Raw genomic sequence first — 18497 nt, forward strand, 5'->3', positions numbered from 1 at the left:
CCCCCACATATTACTCCAAAATTATTTACCACTTTTCCAAGGTCACAACATCCATGTCGCCTATAGGCCTAGGTGATTTCCTGCCATTGTTCAGAAAAGGTTTCTGCTTCTGTGTGATTTCAGTATAAGGAGTATTCACCAGTGACACAGATATGTCAAAAGTGAGCAGTTTGACACCAAATTAGAGGAATTTTATATTGTACTTGGACAGATGGTACCCTTACTCATTTTGTGAGCGTAAATTACTGCTAACCTTATAATTATTTATTCACTCCTTAGAACTGTAGCCAATAGCTTACTATCTAGCTACATGAGTTTTCACATCCATCAGCTCAACCAGTGATCCAGAAGCAAAACCTGGCGCTTGGAACATTATGTTCCTTTTGTGACACTCCTGGGAGGACTTTAGGCCTCTGAACCAGTGGATGAATCTGCGGTTCTTTCATTTGTGAAATAGTACTGTGGAGGATCATCTTCCTATAAAACCTCCAAGCATGATTCAATACACATTGCCAACATAAATATTGTCATTCCAAATAACGTATTGCTAGTTTATAGGTTTCTGTAATTTTAAAGTTCCTGTAAAGCTGGGGAGACATATGAAGGAAAGTACTGTGTACTTTGTTTTTTCATGTTCTTGGGTACATTTTGTGCTCAGCTATTTGGACAAATTTCAGCTGAGGTGTGAAAACACAGTCAAAGAATGAGAAAACGCTGTTGAAGCATGACTGTAGAATAATACTAAAGCCTTTAAAGTCTTACAGGTACAGGATTTGATAAGCATACAGTAATAGAGGTGCCCTGAGGCAAATACATAGAAAACAGACCCATGAAAAATCAAAGGCTACTGATTCTACAAACCCTGTGAAAAAAAGCAGCATGTTGATATCCTCTTGCATCCTATCCCTTGTCTACACTGGCTTATCCTAATGCAAACATTTTATTCTAAAGTGAATCCCCTGTCTGCCCTTCCCCCTTTGGTTTCTTACATCCTTCTATACATTAGCGTATGCTTGTCGAGGTCAGGAGGGCTGTGGCTGGCCGGGTCACTCCCGTGTGTGAGGTTCTCACTATTAGTGTGCAGGCTGATCATCAGTCTGAGCTGGTGGTTTCTTACTAGCCCGAATCTGTTGCAGCAGATTTGGTCTGACTTATCTGTGAATGTTGAGTGGTTGTCTGATGGACTCACGCACTTTTGGCTGTTGTGGGTTGAACGAGAGATGAGGCAACAAGCTCTGTTTGTGTGTGTGTGTGTGTGTGTGTGTGTGAGACTATCTATGAACCCTTACCTTCCTTAAAAATGGGCAAACACCATTTTTTTTTAATATGCATGTATTACACAAGGTCCAAAAGCCCATCAAGTCATATTATGCTGGGAATTGTCAAAACATGATTGGAATAGCTGTTCTTATTGCAAAAATATTGCTACTTATGGATACTTCCAAATTTCATGCAGGTTTCTCACCTTGTAATAAACAAGAGCTACTAAGAACATTGTATATAAACCATGATTTTCACTGATTAAAAATGACTAATTTGATGAAATTCTTGCAATTCAGGAGGAAGAGATGTTTGAAAACGACACTTGTTTTTTTACCATCAGGCACTTTCTCTGTTCATGTTGCTTTTTATTTCCATTCTTTCAGGCAAACTCAAGAAAGATTGCAGCAGAGTATGTTGATTATTAGGCCGTAAAGATGTTTTTGTGGACATTTTGTATGGATAATAGGTGGGCATCAGTGTCTTTTGAGGTATTTTGGGCTTATTTTTTTAGCTAAATATGTTCCATTGAACTTAATTATGAAGCTGTGGGTACTTACAATCTGCTTTAAAAAATAAAACGAAGCAGGGTCAAACTAAGCACTAGAAATCAAAATTCCCAACAGCTTCTGACAGGATAGACTTCAATGACTGCTTTTCAAGACACAAATAGAGAACATTTCCCTCCTTAACATATTCTGATGATTAACAAACTAGCGTAACTCAATGCAATGATGAATTTGAGGTTGTCTTCTCACAGAGGAGACACTTCTCAAAGAGATTCCAGGATAATTGATATGACCAGGATTGCCTTGGAACGGAGAAGGCAGCCATTGGGATGCCTTTAGTTTCTACTCCTGCAGATTTTCCTAAAGCTTTCTGAAGCATGACATCAAATGGAAGCTCTTCCTGAGTATGGACTGCAGATTTTGGCAGTTCAGAATATGGTTTCCGTTATTATAGCTAGAAGTAGGAAGATCTATAGTAATTGATCATTTCAGGCCTGTGCATTTGAAAGGTGAATAATCTCTTCCCAACTGTCAGTTTGGTAAAGCTTTCTGTCCTAGGAAACTTTAAATAACATTGAATATATGTTTCCTCTCCATGCAAACACAGAGCAGCAGGCGCTAAGGCTGCTTGACACAGCTAGAACAACTGTGATCCTAATAGTGTGAGCTGAACATGCCTGTGGAGGAGGCCTTCATACTTTGTTTAGTGGAAAGAAAACAATTCTTTAAACTGGGGTAAATCAGAAGGTAACCTCCTGAGAATGAAAATATCCAACAGTAAGCAATGTATGTATCCAACAGTTATCCACCAGTAACAATGACGGAGAGTTCTGTTGTGATTGTGCTAACCAAACAGTCATAACAACAACTGAAGTTTTTCTAGCATCTCATACATGTAATACAAAGTATTAATACTGCTGTTCCTAAACTGTCCAGGTTAAAAATATTTTACCAGAATCCTAATTTGTTTGAGGTCAATCCAAGTCGTGTTCATCCTCCATTTCTAACATTTCTGTTTATAAGGCTAACTTCCTGACAATTAGCCTGCAAACTTACGATATAGGGACTTATAACTGGCCCATAACCGAATCAACACGTAGGCTCTGCATGTCTGGACAGGCACTACGGGTCTGTGCAGAAAGCCCTGAGTGTATAGGAGTATGGGCTGATGACAAAGTATAAGTGTAGACAGTATGGGTGTACCCCTAGTGCCTGATTCAGTGGTAAGAGCACAGGGCATTCGAGCTGGACTCCCAGACTCAGAATGATTTGTGCACTGTGGCGTTTTACTACTGTTTCCTATCACTTTATGCCTGCAGGACTTGTGCGACAGTGCTGTTACACCAGAACGGTCACTGGTACTGTACGTTTGTCATTAGAATTTTAACAGCTTGGGCCTGCCAGCCCCAAACACAGCACTGACATCCAAGAGTGAGATTAGAAACATGGCATGGATGTTTATTTTTTGTCTTGGAAATGCACGGTGTGTCATGGCTTTACTCCACTGAACAGCTGACAGGCAGATTTTCTGAAGATACTACAGTACATAAATGATAATACAGGACAATTTCTAGTTATTTTAATTTCAGTAAAAGTTAAATGTTAATAATAAACCCATTAAGGTGAAACATCCACTTGCCTCAATAAAAACAACTAACCCACGCTGAAATTTTGAAGTCAGTACTACTAATAAATGAAAAACAAGCAGATGCTTTGAAGTGCATTTGTGAGTTTTCTTAGCATAAGCACAAGGATGAGAACAGAGGAATACTTTGGTATAGTCTTAGATCACCTGACACACTAAAATTAATTTTCTAGGCCTCCTAACATTAGTTTCAACAGCATATTCTTCAATGGTGACATTCTTGTTTCAGCTGAATGGGTGGGTTTTCTCATCAGTATCTGTCACTACTCTTTGGCTGCTGATCCTTTTAAAGCATTTTCTTTCTACTTTGCCAGTTTCTACTCCCTTTCTCATCTTCCTTTTTCTCCCATTTATCAAGTGCCACATACATATCTGGGACATCCCCTGTCACATATTTGCACATAACTGTATGCCCTCTAAAAGAAGTCTTCGAAGTGTAGCAGCTTTCTTACAAGTCTTCAGATATTTCAACGGTGGCATTCATTCTTTTTTGCTATTTCTTTAGTATACACAAGCTAATGTAATATAAAATCATTGGATGATTACATTTCTGAAATACTTCAATATACCACTTTTCAGATTTCAGTAGGATTCTTAGAGGCCTGCTATTCAGAAGTGTCATGTTTTCTGAAGCAGATTTCTCTTCACCAGACAAATCAATAGTAGGGTAAGGAGTAGTGAGTGTACTGATTATTTCTTGAGAGACAGGAGTGAAAAACTGATCTTGCTTACATTTATTAGTTGTACTGACTTCAAAATTTCAGGGGTTTTGGTGGGGGTTTTTTTTGAGGTTTTTTTGGGTGGGGGAGAGACAGAATTGAATGTTTCACCTTAATGGATTGATTATTAACATTTAACTTTTGACATTAACAGATGCAGACAACTGTATCATACATAGCTATAACTGTTCTGAATGATTCAGGTTTTATTTAGGCAGAGATGCAAAGAGAGATCTGAGAACATTCCCTTGTCTCATTTTCCGCCTGCCTGCAGTGCACCTCCTAAAGCACATGTCCTGTTGCTTTGATCTAAAACATAATGACCATATAATGGAAATAGTTAGAGATATTCTTTGTTAATAGGTTGATGGAGAAGGGGAGAGGTATGCTGCTTTATGAAATACACTGAGATAAACATTAGCCTGTACTAATTGGCTGGATTTGTGAACTCCTCTTTTTCCCTAGTTAAGAAAAGTAATGGTTTCCTAGCTGCAGTGGCTGCTTGGGGATACCAAACTGATGTGAATGACACTATCTTTGCAGTGAAGTGTTGTAATAGTGACAAAAATTTGCTTGCATAGTGTAGTAATGCAGCCTAAACCCAAAGCTAAAGCAGCAGGAATGCTTTGCTCTGCAGCTATGAGACTCTTCCTGTATTCAGTGTAAGATTAAAATTCAAATTTAATTGTGCAGACACTTTTACTGAAGTAACAATTTGAATAAACATCTTCATCTGTGAGCGATCCTGTGTAACTCTGGTAGTGAAGTTGTTTATAACTCTAGGCTAATGTATAGTACAGATGCAATTCTGGCTTCCCACTGCTCAATGTCCCTTCTGCCTCTGTAAAAGGAGTTGAGTTTGTGCTGCTTCTGCCTTGGTTCCTCTGCTACAGTTTTCCAGTTAGCAGTAGTATAAAATTTAATGGGCCTATCGAAGTTATAGTAAAAAGTTTACCAAGATCCAGCTTCCTGTGCTATTTCACACCCATTTGTATAAAATTGCTTGCCCTTTTTTTGAAAACTGAAGCTCTGCCTCTGTATATCTGAAGGTTATTGATGGACAGGAGCCAAGACTTGCTAAAGATTGTGAAGGAAGTCAAGGATGGAGATGGAAACAGCCTCTTTCAACTTGGGGTCTAAGATAGAGCCCTTAATCACTAAAATATTCTTACTCTTTGAAATAACTCCAGAAGATGCACAGACTCTCAGGCAGTGGCTGTGCAGTACAAATGGACTACGTCCCCTTTCCTTGAACTCTTAGGGATACGGTGCTCACATTTCCCTTTCCCATTACTGTTCATTTGTCTTCCAGAATCAAGAGTAGTTTAAATTCGAATTTGCAACCTCATGCTGTCTGCCTATTGTTCCCTTACTGAAGAAGTGGCTTTGAATGGAAATTTTAATTAGTCTTAACTATGAGATTCAAAAAGTTTTGAAAGATGTTACAGTCTCTAATTAGTTATTGTTTTCCCAATAACAGAGAGATCTCGTAAAGCTCATTCTGCAGTGATGGAACTATCTCTTCGTGTAAGGAGATTCTAGTACAGAAAAAGGGTTGTTGCTCATAGCAATCAAATAACTGCTTTTGAGGACTTTATTCCATCCTCAGTTCTTGATTCCTACACTTCTATTGGCGCAATGTCTGTTGAAATGTTACAACACTTGATTTTTTTATTTTTTTCCTTTTATTCAGGAGGGCATATTTTACTATTTTTAATCTATATCCAGCTATGCTATTTCAGTTTTGAATATGTAATATAATCTAGTAAATTATAGTGTATATATATTAATATATCTTATAATTAAAGTAGGACATTAATGTGATGTGCATAGAAGTATGTTCCCTAGTTGGTTTTCCTGGGAAACGTTATTTTAGAATGTAGTTACCAGTGATGGCTACTATTAATGCAAGCAGTGAACTAATCTGCACTTCACACAGCAGAATCCTTTATCAGGCACAACACAGGCATGCAAAGAGATAAGAGGAGCAGCAGGTCTCCAGGCAGTGGAAAAAACATACAGATGGCAAAGGAAGGTTTTCAAAGGTAGAAATGGCAGTTGACATATCTCACTTCATTTATGCATTTAAAGTGTACCCCATCTTCTCTAAATCTCAGACATGCCTGCTGTTTATATTACACATAACAAAACCCTGAAACTAAAATTGCAGATTCTTTTCAATGACACGGGGTTCAGCTTGAAGAACGGTGTCAATGAAGATCCTGTGGTGAAGCTGTGCCGATTTTGACTTTCACAGTTTCACTCTATTTTAAAAAAAATTGTCCCAATCTGTGACTGACTGTATTTCTTCCCTAAAAGGTCTTTCTGGAAATCAAGAATAAATCAAGCATAGCATCAATATCTCTTTCCTCAAGCCACCTCTTGTTCCGCAGTTTGGTTCAGGTGCAGCAGAACAGGAGACACTGCAGCTTGGCTGCCCTTGGATCCCACCGCACAGGGGAACGCTGCACTTGGTGATTACCCTGGTTTTCCACTGCCTGAGCCAGGCTACCAGCTGGCTCCGGTTCCAAGACCATTTTCAGTCCCTACTGATTTCTTTGCAGAAAAATGTACTGCATATTCTAAAGGTGTTCTGAGTTCTTCTAAGTTGTCTCTGGGTATAGGGAGGAGTCCGTTACAACCTCATATTCTGATATTATTTCTATTATTTGTTTTGGAATATTATTATATTAATAATATTCTATAGAGTATATATAGAGAGTATAATAAATACTCTATGTAATACAATAGATATTTATTTAATCCATCATTGGCTTTTAAAAAATAAGTAAATGTATATTTCAGATCTTGCAAATACTTGCCTAGACACCAATCTGAACATCAAGTCTTTCTGCACTGTCATATGTTTCCACTGGCACGGTAATGGTGGAAGTGGGGCATTTCAAATCCCATGACCCATCAGTGCTTTAACGACATTCCAATCAACATATACCAGCCAAACAGTTTCGTGCTACTTCAACACCTCTGCTCTGGCTTTATTGAAGTGTTTGCCCATTGGTCTTGGTAGCAATTCCATTACTGCCTAAAACAAGCCACGAAGTTTGCTTGCAGGTAACCATGAGCGCTACATATTCTGTTGGTGATGGTTACTCTGGAGAGAAATGCAGGTAATCCCATGCTTCTCTTCACAAGGGAAAGACTTCTATGAATGTATCCTGAGATGAATCCTCAACCTCAGGGCTCAGCATGAGATGGTATGGTACACTCTGCTATTAGGCCAGCTGATTAGCTGTGACTCGTAGCTGCTTGTAGAAGCACACTAAAAATAAAATGCCTTTCTTGGCATCTGTTCCATGGCAAAAAGCTATGGTCAACAATAGCAGTAGTTCTTCCTACAAACAGTTAATGCGTGTGCAAATCACAAAATTTACATGCTGCACTTCAGAGATGCAATTCAGCAGTACATATAACAGACCTTTGTTTTTGCTGATCATTTAAGGAAGGAAACAAAGAAACATGCATTGTTTCTGAGGCTTTGACACACTGAAAGTGAAAGAGGAGAATACAACTAGGCCTTCTTTTAGTGAAGGAAAAGAATGTTAGAGAGGGAGGAGAAAGTTAGATCAGAGTTCTCCCATTTAAAATTGTCGTTAGTCTTGGATAGAAATCCCCGTCCTTCTCCGTCGTTGTTTTTTTTTTTTTTTTTCTGCTGCAGTTGCAATACAAAATACTCGCCAGCATATGCACAGGATCTACTTCGAGGAGAACAAAAAATATCAAGCTGAAATAGCCAACCCAACCAAAGTTTTATAGACTAAAGAAACACTGGCAGCATAATTTATTTTAATGGACATATTAAGCTTTCACCATCTGCTCTGCCCCTAATTATGAATGCCAAAAGAACATATTTCACAGTTAAATCAGTAAGAAGACATTATTCATGCACTTACATGTTACTTCTACACTAACACTTCTGCAGTGTTCTCATACTGCCTACGCAATTCAGAGCAAGCTGCTCACATCTGAAATTGAACTTTTTGGTAAAAAGCATTTTTCAGTAACTATTTCAGTGGGAAACTATTTAATGTAAAAAGTATTTTTAAAGAAAAATGTAAGTGGGAGAATGAAAGCCTTTTGTTTTGCTAATAGCTTCTTGGAGGTATACATTTGTATTCTATATTAATCCCAAATAAAAAGTATATTTATATACATTTTTCTAATTTTTCATACGGTTTTCACAATTAAAACTAAGCATAATTACTCAGGTTCTTGATGTTTTGCAAAAACTATGCTTTTAAGAATTGATTTTTTTTTTGGTCACGTGGTGAACAAAATTTTTTAATAATTTCATAACTTCTTAAATAAAATTTATTTTCTATTAATTCACAGAAATGCCTACCAGATATTTTTGCTTCTATCTCTGATCCTATATTGAATGGGTTTTGTATTTATAGATATAAAATTTCATTACTTCAGAGAAAATTTAAAAATAGATAGAAGAAAATTAAGAAGTATTAAAAGTCAATTTGTGTGAAGTACACTTAAATACCGTGCTTATTCAAAGTGATCAGATAGGGGCCTTTAACTTGCACTGGAAGAATGAAAGTGGTGATGGATTAAGATCTAGACCCTTGACTTGGTTCTCAGTATATACAGATGACTTTAGAGAAGGACAGAAGAAATAGAGAAACAAAGTCATGTAATGACTTGCTAAAGATCAAGCAGACTTTGGACAAGTGTGTTTTAATCTGCTTTCTTGTATTTTTTTCCCCTTGTCTGTTTGGAGGGTATGTATGCTCTGTGTGTGTACCCAGTGCCTACTACAGCAGTTGTTTCAGGTGGTGTTACAAGAACGTACCCTCTCCTGCACCACTTCATAGCAGAGGTACATACCAGCCTCACTGCGGAAGGGGAGCAGCTATTTAAGAAGGAGAAACCGAGCCATTTATAATGCTTATATGATCAAGTCGAAGACCACCTAAACCAACAAAAACTCTGTAAATGAAGCTTACTAGTGATTATGTGAGAGAAGCAAAGAATTTTGAAGGGAATTGACAGTAGCTTAGAATTTCATCCTGTAGATGTATCGACTGTACAATTCAGGAGAGAACCATGAACTGTTCTCCCTGCACCTTGGTCAGCTGCAAGGCTCTGCTGACTGGAACTGGGCTCAACACACAAGGTAAAGCGTTAGCATTATGGTAACTCTTACCATATTGCGTACCACGGGACATCTGGTATTAGGGATTGTGCCATCCTTTATCCCATGCTTAAGGAAAACAAAATAGAGAAATTCTCCATTTTAGTCTTGTGCCATCCTTTATCCCGTGCTTAAGGAAAACAAAATAGAGAAATTCTCCATTTTAGTCTTGATAAACCATGCCTTGTTTTGGTTTAGCAATTTAGCCCTTAATATTTGCTTGGCCTTGGAAGTGGTAAGCGCGGTAGTTGTGTGATGAAGAAGAATCCTGATAAGAAAGAGGAATGATCAGAGCGTTAGACTTCTGTTAAAGGAGTATAGCTATCATCCAGGCAGTCTGAAAAGCACAGGAAATCTTTAGCAGCACATACAGAAAACAGGAAAATTAACTGGGAAAAATGTAATTGCTGAGGCTGAAGAACAGAAAGAAATTTGGCAGAGCACTGGAGTCTTATGAAGAAGGATCTGAACTTTTCTTCTGGAATACATTTATGTTCCTGAATAGGATGGAAGGTACCACCTTTTTCACTGACTCAGTCCTCTGCAACAAGTCAACTGGATACAGGCATTTTTTTATACAACCATCTAGAGACTGAGCCTGTACTAGCAACTACAAACTATTTTTTTTGTAGCAGCATAAAACTTATAGGAGAGAATAATTAAAAGATGTAGATTATAAAGTGCCACTAAGAGATCAGGAGAAATCAAGGGGATTGCCAGCATCCCAGAGATTTTTCTAATTGAAAGGAGCAAGGTGATGCTGGGAAGTGGATTCTTCCCTATGAAATCAGAAAGGGAACAGAAACCCTTTGTCATTCTAACCTGGGGAAGAATTCTTTATGTACCCATACAGGCAGGCACTTAAGAAAGATGCACTAGTACCTTGTAAAAACATCAGCTTGACAGAAAATGTCAGGAAATATCCTTAAAAATAATTATTTGAAAAAATGTAACCTATTTGTTTTTACAAATGGCTAGAATTTGGTTCTGCAAACAATCTGACGTGACATCCTAACCTGCTTAAATTCAGAAGGACTTTCATTCTAGACTTCTATTTTGCAGACTGTATTTTTTTTTTTAATTGTAGAAAACTAGTCTTTGAGCTTGGTGAATGTATTTTTTTCTCTTTTTGCTGAAATGTGAACTATTCTGAAGCTGAAACTTTATATTTGGTAGCTGTTGACCATGAACATATGCCCACTATCTAAAAAGAAAGAAAAGATAGGGCATTCATTTTTCACTTTCATGTATGTTGCGTGTCAACGTATACGTCTGGGTCTCTGTGGGCATGCAGGAAGCTATCCAAAAGGACTCCTATGTGTATGAGTACATCTGACAGCAGTAAGTATGGTGGAAAAGGAATCCAGTGTCAATTGAAGGGAATAGAATAATGTTCCCAGGTATCAACAGGGTCTGAATTAGGACTCTAGTAAATTTTAGGTGGACCAATGCACATATAACCTTCTCTTTTCCTCCCGATAATTTTAAACACAAAAATACAAACGTCGGTGGAGAAAACCTCCTTGCAATGAGTACATTGGACGTAGAAGTCTAGGTTACTCTAAATTTTGGCACTATGTGGGTTTTTATCTTCTAGTATATAATTTGGGGTTTCTGAGAAACTTAAGTCTTATGAAAAGCTTTTCTATGTGCCCCTCAGAGATTGTATGAAACATTTTTTTTTTCCTTGCATCCTCAGAAGTTTAAACAGCTAACCGGTATATGTGGCTCTGTGAGTCTGAAAACATTACATATTTTTTCATATGGATGTGGGCAGAAACAGCTGGTCACAGAGACTGTGGATTGCTTGCCATCAGTTTTCTCTTCTTTGCATTCCTGTAGAGTATTTTAATTTTAACTGAGGATACAGGATTTGAAGATGAAGTGAAAGTTAAGAAATTTAGAAGTGGTAGAAATCACTTATCTATTCTGTGTCTAGGTAAAAACTTCCCAATTTCTTACAGAACTATTTAAAATACCCTGGTTTCACAAGAAAAACATTTTTTTTGCTTAGAGTCAGTAAGTATTAATTACATTAAATTATATGCATCTTATTTTAAAAAGAAAAAAGATTGGTAGACAAAAACTTGAGTAAGAAATTTAAAGGTTAAATTTTGTGCACAGTCTGAAGTTTTGATACAGAGACTGTGTGTGTTTATATGTGCCAGCACATGTGGAAATCCATTCTTGTGTCATTGAGATTAAATGATACGAACATTGAGAAAAGGAATTGTATTTGCTTTTCTAAAATATCTTCTATATTTAAACTGGCAGTAATGAAACTGCTTGAATGAGACCTGTAATTAAAGCATGGGGAAAATTCATGTTTAAGTATATCCAAATCCAGTACAACTAGGAGGTAAAATCCCTTCTAAGATGGGACAATACTTGGAAAGTCTTTGACTTCCCACTTTTCAGTGTCCTCAGTCATCTGGAGCTCCATAGTTCTCTTAGAGACACTATGCCGTATTTCTTGTACAGACACTTTTAATTACACAGCCACTAGGAAAAAAAAAAGTGTGCTGGCAGTGTGCTATGTTAGCAGGTCAATTTGCTAGTCCCATAACATTAAACTGACTGTTGTTCAAACATAACCTAATTTACCTTGTGTGCTTTTGTTCCCTGTCTCAGTTCATAATGTTATAGGCGCCTGATGCGGATTGTTAGCAAAGATAAAAATTAAATGTTATTAGGAGAAGGAGGCAGTTTGTGCTTTCATTATCTTGAAATAACTAGTAAGGACGCATTTTTTCCTTGGTGTGTTTTTATATTGATTGTCCAAAGTCTGATCCTGTGTTCTGTCATACCACGTAATGCTATGGCTGCAGTTTCCCGGCAGAAGGTGATGGACGTGCTGTATGTTTGCTGCTCTCGAGGTTATTAGGACAGCCTGTTACGAACAGTGCATCTGCAGTCGCCTTAAGCCCGCATTGCTTGTGTTCGGCTGAGACACCTACAGCACTGATTACTGTAGCATGTTGTCAGCTTTGCTGTGTCAGCATGAAAAAATTCTTTTGATGTGGAAAAAAAAAAGAAATAGAAGGTATTCAGTGTGTACTTAGCACCATTTCTGACTGTAACATTTAAAGTGATACCATGGCAGCCTATAAATGCAGTAAATACTTTTCCCTTTTCTCCTCAAGAGTGTTTCTTCAATAGGACTGTACAACATTTATAGATGACTGCAATAAATAAAGGAGCAGCTTTGATTTCGTTTTTTTTTAAATAAGAAGATTCTCATTTAACAAGTTCTTGATTGTCAGCATGCATTTTTCTGTGGTTTGTATTAACTAGTGTCATAGCTGCAAGCTCATGAGCTAGAGGAAAACAAGCTCTTTCTCTTACCTCCTACAGCAGCAACACGCTTCTCCAGTTCTTTTCTTCTTGCACATGTTTTCAAGTAGCCCTTGCAAATAATAAAAATTTAAAAAATGGAAAATAAAGTGCTACTCAGAAATAGTTGCGGCTGCCAGCCAACCTGTGCAAGAGCAAGGACCATGACTACAGCTGCTTAAAATTGGCCAGGAAAAATGTCAGAACCAGACTATTAGAGCACACGCTGACTGTTACAGAGCCTCCTTCCCTAGTTGTTGTCAGTGTTGTCTCCTGGTTGGCATTACAGCAATAAGACTCAATTAAACCACTTAATAGCTGTAAGTAATAACAAAGCTTTAAGAGATACCATGCCTGTCTTCTGCGTGAGCTTAAAAAAAAATAAAATGTCTTTGCTATAGATATGTATGGATTAAAGGAAATAAGAGATAAAAGCTTTTTTTTTTTAGAAAAAAATTAACACTGAAGGAATATTCTATTTCCTTTGATTTGTTTGTAGCTAGTATTCAAATTAAAAGCATTTGTATTTGCATGAGTAAAATAAATTAAGAACATCCTAACTAAATATTGAAACTGAGTTAATGCAGAGACATAGTACATTACCCTCAATATTTAAGAAGCTGGAAAAGCTTTTGAGAATGCATGTCAATATTCAGGGAGGGTTTGGAAGCAAAATAGTAAGGACTCCTTTTAAATAGTATAGCTTGCAGATAAAGTACAGAGCCTCTTTTTCAGTTGATCTATTTTAGACATATTGTTTCAAAGTACTGGTTACTTCTGCATGCAGGTAGTTTTGCATTATTTTAACATTAATAACAGAATGTGTATCAGTTAGGATCAGAATTGTTTACCTGACAATAAGCTCAATTAAGTCTCCTCATCCCATCCTCACACTCCATGCCAAGAACCCCCACCCCCACCCCCCCGCCCAAACTCTATAGTTTCCATGTTGCTTAGCAAATGGGGAAAAAGGGTCAGTATGAATTTCCTTCCACTTGCTATTGGAATGATTACACCTACAAAGTACATTAGGCGATTTGATAGCTAGGCCTTGGTTCTATTTATGAAGTTTAATTTGCTCCTGCAGACCAATGCTTGCTCTCCAAAATCCGTACACTCTGGAGACGGAGTCTGATGGAGCTTCGCTGTTCTCTTATTACCGTATAATTGTTCCCTTTTATTGTCTTGAATAATCATCTCGTTTAAAAACTGGTCAAATGAAATAGAAATGCTGTGATTTCTAGGTTTGGCTTTTTTTTTTTTTTTTAGTACTGAGAATTTTTTGTTATTCTTACTGTGCTTTGCAAGGCAGATGAGAAATTCTGCCCTTTTGTTCAGAATAGAAAATACCGAAAGCATTTATGAAGTCTACTGGAATGTGATAGAACCAATCTGATTTTTTATTTGTATTATGTTGGATGATCAACTTCATACATGAATTGTGTGAGACAGCTGATTCTCACACAGTATTCCGTGGTGTTCTTTCAGTTCAGGTTAATAATGCACAAATCAAAGCATTGTATGTGAACAACAATCTATTCAATATACATGCACATTCATTCCTGACAATTTTCTGGCTCTCTAGTGCAGGTAACCCAAGCAAGGAGGTACAAAAGTGGCTTAGCGTGGCTGGCAAACCCGGTGCTGTGGGTGTGAGCTGCCACAGCACAACGTTTATGCTTGAGCTACTCCAAAAGCCTTATCCTGGGTGTCACCAGCTTATTGTATCATAGGCATACAGTCATGCACAGAGGCCGTAGCTTTAAAATAGGACAAATAGGATTTAGATAATACAAACTGAGAAACAAAATTAAATGGGAAGTACATTTTTCTCACCCTACCTTGCAGTGATAATGCAAGGAGGCCACAGTAGTAGTGCATGTTTACGGATATTTTATAAATCCAAGTACATGGAAATTTGCTTCTGTGGCTAAAACATTAAGTAGGAATTTCAGTTGAATCTTAAATAAATATTTCTAATTTTATTTCTATTTCTAATTTCTTTTCAGTTATGTTTGAATTTCATTCAACAGTACATGTTCTGAAAGTACTTCCATGTATTTTATTTAGCTAGTAAAATTCCAGTCTTTCTTCAGAGTCTAGGGGAGTGTTTATGACTGAGTAGGGCTGACATTCTAAGCAAGATTACCACAGAAAGTAGAGAAAAAAATAGGGTATTTGGATACATGTTCAGAAAATATTTGGAAAACATGAAATGGGAAGAAGCTAATTAAAAAAATTAAAATCAGCTTAAAGTAATTGAGTTGTTTTTTATTTCCCCCTGCCACCTTTACGGTTTTGAACATGTAACTGTGGGGTGATTTTTTTTTTCCTCCCCCAGTGATATTTTCTTCTTAGTAACCATATGAAAGGCCAAGCAGAAATGGCATATGCTTGGAAATAATGAAATTGAACAGACCCAAAGCTACAAAGATAAACTAAACACACTGGAGAAATACTTCTTGCTAATCCTTTTTGGTTACAATACTCTTACAGGGTGGTAGTTGTAATAGCCATAAATATTTCTTTTTTTTTAATTGAAACCCTTCTGAATAACATGATAAAAAAATAAAGACAGCTGTTCTGTGAAAGCCGAGTTGTAACATTTCTTTCAGGCATTCCTATCTCTCAGCAACAGACAGCATACCCTGAACGCATTTGCTGCTTTGCCACTTAAGAGAAATGAATTAAACACATTTTCTAAGTGAGTCAGGAGCAAATTTTATCCACCGGTTACAACATTCTATAAATTCGTAGATGTGTTATAGATGAATGGTTTTGATCCCGAAGCTAAGCAGCCAGGCACGAGATAGTCAAGATGTGCAACAGCTATGGTTTACTTTGAGCCAACGAATCTCATTATCTTCATGGTACCAAATGTTAAATCATTGGCTTGAGGCCTGTTTTGTACAGCATGCACAGCTTGATCATGCAAAAAGAAAAAGAGATGGCCCTTGTTTGGGAAAATCATATTTTGAGACAGAGACATAAATTCAGCGTTTTGGACAACTGTTGAAATTGTAAGAAACAGATGTACAGAAAAGGAAGGTGTGTCATAGAATTAAGATGTGGAAGTCTGAAATTTAAAAACATCTACTCCATAGCACAGATTACCAGCACACTACTCTTAAGCAAGAAAGATAGGGTGTAGTATTCGTAATTCCTACACTCACAGAATTCAATTATTTTGTGATGTGAGACCCACTTGCATGGCTCAATAATGAATTTGACAATGACAGGAATTGAATGAAGGATGGGGGAAGTTTAAAAATATGCTAGGAGAAGAATAAAATAAATGAGACTGCTACATTTATATTTTGTCTTTATAATGTGGAAGAAACATACTCTCCTTTTCAAAGTCATTAATTCAAAGAAGAAAATATGAATATGAGAAAGGATATGAACTGAGATTGTTTAGATTCCTGTGTCATCTATTGATAGGATGGAATTACAGTGCTTTTGAAAGGCCGTTGGTACAGTAGCCTGGAGACTGAAATACTCTAGACATCCTCAATGTAGATGTAGTACAAGCACTTGAAATCTTTTAATTTTTTTTAGAGAGCAGTTTTAAGATAACTGTTTTAAGGTGTAAGATGACTGTATGGCAAGCCAACAGCTTTTCTCCAGAAAATGTCTTAAAAGGTTTCTGATCACTCCAACGTACTGATGAGATTAATGCAGACATGAAATTAGGTTAGCTGTAAGCTAGCAAATGGTACTGCTGTGAAACTCCTGAAAAGTAAGTTTGTTTTTAATAAAAAATGAAGCCTGCTCAATTTTTCTGGTTATGTAGTCAATCCTAGTTAATAAGGAAAAGGCAGTTTACCTGTAACTATGGTAGTAGCTGCAGAACTTCTCCCTGAAAAGCATTTGATTTTTCCCTGGTTGAATGTTTCTTGGAGAGAACGTGTGTTAAAGAAACACTGCTTATGAAAAAGGACGTGAAATCCCAAAACAGTGTAAAGATTTCTTCTGTGTTGTGCTTTACTGAGCAACAAGGAGGAATTACTGTAGCTGACACTAACTTCTGTAGGGCCTTAGTACTGGTAACCGAGTTCCACAGTACTCTTGATTGAAGGGCAACACTGCGTGTGCTGTGTTTCTCATGAGGTATTAATGTTGTAGAAAGCAACGCTGTTCTTACCTGTTTATAAAAAAAAATTGCATTTCAGAAAGTTTGCTTTCAACAGCTTGATGCTGTAAAGATCTATTACATCTTTCTTTAGAGATACCAGAATTTTGTGGAATGCTTCCTTCCTCAGAAGTGCCTCAGTTTAATAATTTCATCTTTGATTACGATTTTTCATCCAAATAATTTGACCTCCTGATTTATTAGCCAATTTTGTGCAGTGAATTAATCTGTTATGTCCTGATGACAGCAGTGATGTTTTTTGTATTTGGCATTTTTGAATTTTAATGAATATTTTGAGTGATAATTAACTATCTTCTGCGGACAAAACCCTCTTTAATCTAAATTGTGGATCTCTACAGATAAGAGATTGGCTTCTCTGTAGTGTTGATCTAAATATTTGGAAAACGGAAGCATATGAATTCTAATTTTATATCAACAAAATTCAAATTTATATAAATAATTTATTTTAAAAAATAGTACTAGTCATAATTCCTGAATTTGTGTGAATAGAAATAGATATGTAGAACTAGTACATGCCTCCACATATATCACTGTGGGTTATCTGAAAGAGCAGGCCTATCTTACAGCTGTTCAGTGCCAGAGTTTGACTTGGGTAACGTGCTGTGCTGGCGCAGAGGAAAAATTACCAGGCCCAGTATCCCATCACCCCGAGTGGCCAAAAGCAGATGCTGAGGGAAGGTGAGAATGGAGAAATAGCCAGTGAAACTTTGCCAGGACAGTCTCCCTGTTTCTGTGAGTTAGGGACTCTTAACTGCTTTTTGCTTAGCACATCACTTTTTCTCAGGAAAAAGACAGGATTGCTGTCAAATTCTTCATTTTTAAAATCGACTTCAAATGAATCTCAGAAATAAGTGAGATTTCTTGTGCAGAAGGAAGATGCCAGTTTTATTCTGTTTTACCTAGGAGACATTTCAAGGTAGGTCTCGTTCACTGTGTATGCTTTGTCTCCTGTAAGATTGTCTGGTCTTGCAATTTTAAATGTTCTATTTACTTACATATTTTCCAACCTATGGCTTGTACCTTAATAGAAATAAGATATTGAGGGCTATGCTGCTAATTTGGGAACTAGGAAATGTAGGACTGGTTCACATACTTAGGGTACTTTAGCCTGGGTCCTCAATGAATGGTAAACATGCATTTCTGAAATCAGACAGACAGCTTCATATTTTAAGGATATGGGTCTTATACACTGATGAACTAATCCCATTCTCAGGACTAAATGATTGTGTACATACTTTGCTCTACAACAGCTGAAAGTCTTTCAGGTAAGCTTTGCAATACCAGAGATAAGGGGCTTAGTTCTGCCAGATATACTAACTGAGGTCCAGCATGCATTCTTCTTCTTGAACCTGCTTTAAAGCAGTGAGCGTGGTGTTAAGGTGGCCCTTAGAGGTGGCCCTGCTGGACTTGCAGTGACTTTGTGGAAATCAGTTCAGGTGCAGATGCCAAAGTATCATTTGTTTTCCCTTTATGCAGCATGTCCTAGTCCCCATAGCCGTGAGGAATGGAGAGCTGACAACAGAAGGTAACAATAATTTATTTGTCAATATCCATTTCAGTTGCAGACTTCTTAGTTTAGAGTACACATCCTTCACGTGCTCACATAGCAGCTAGCACAGCAGTGTCTATGTCAGCTCACTGTGTGTCTCGAATGCTAATACAAAATAATAGTTTAAAGCATTGTGGTCAGTGCTTTGTTTTCAATAACTGCTTGCGT

General features: G+C 37.2%; 1 protein-coding gene across 5 annotated transcripts in view; it reads left to right on the top strand.

Moving 5' to 3' along the window:
- APBA2 (amyloid beta precursor protein binding family A member 2) overlaps positions 1-18497 on the top strand; it is a 106313-nt gene that overhangs the window by 26585 nt on the left and 61231 nt on the right. Inside the window, exon 2 of one of the 5 annotated variants that reach the window (XM_055814936.1) lies at positions 18257-18305. The exons of the other annotated variants lie outside the window; for them this stretch is intronic. The gene's annotated coding sequence lies outside the window, so the exon portion shown is untranslated. The remainder of the gene's footprint in view (positions 1-18256; positions 18306-18497) is intronic. 5 annotated transcript variants of the gene reach the window in all.

Source organism: Falco peregrinus, chromosome 1 (genome assembly GCF_023634155.1).
Source record: "Falco peregrinus isolate bFalPer1 chromosome 1, bFalPer1.pri, whole genome shotgun sequence".
Classification (NCBI taxonomy): domain Eukaryota; kingdom Metazoa; phylum Chordata; class Aves; order Falconiformes; family Falconidae; genus Falco; species Falco peregrinus.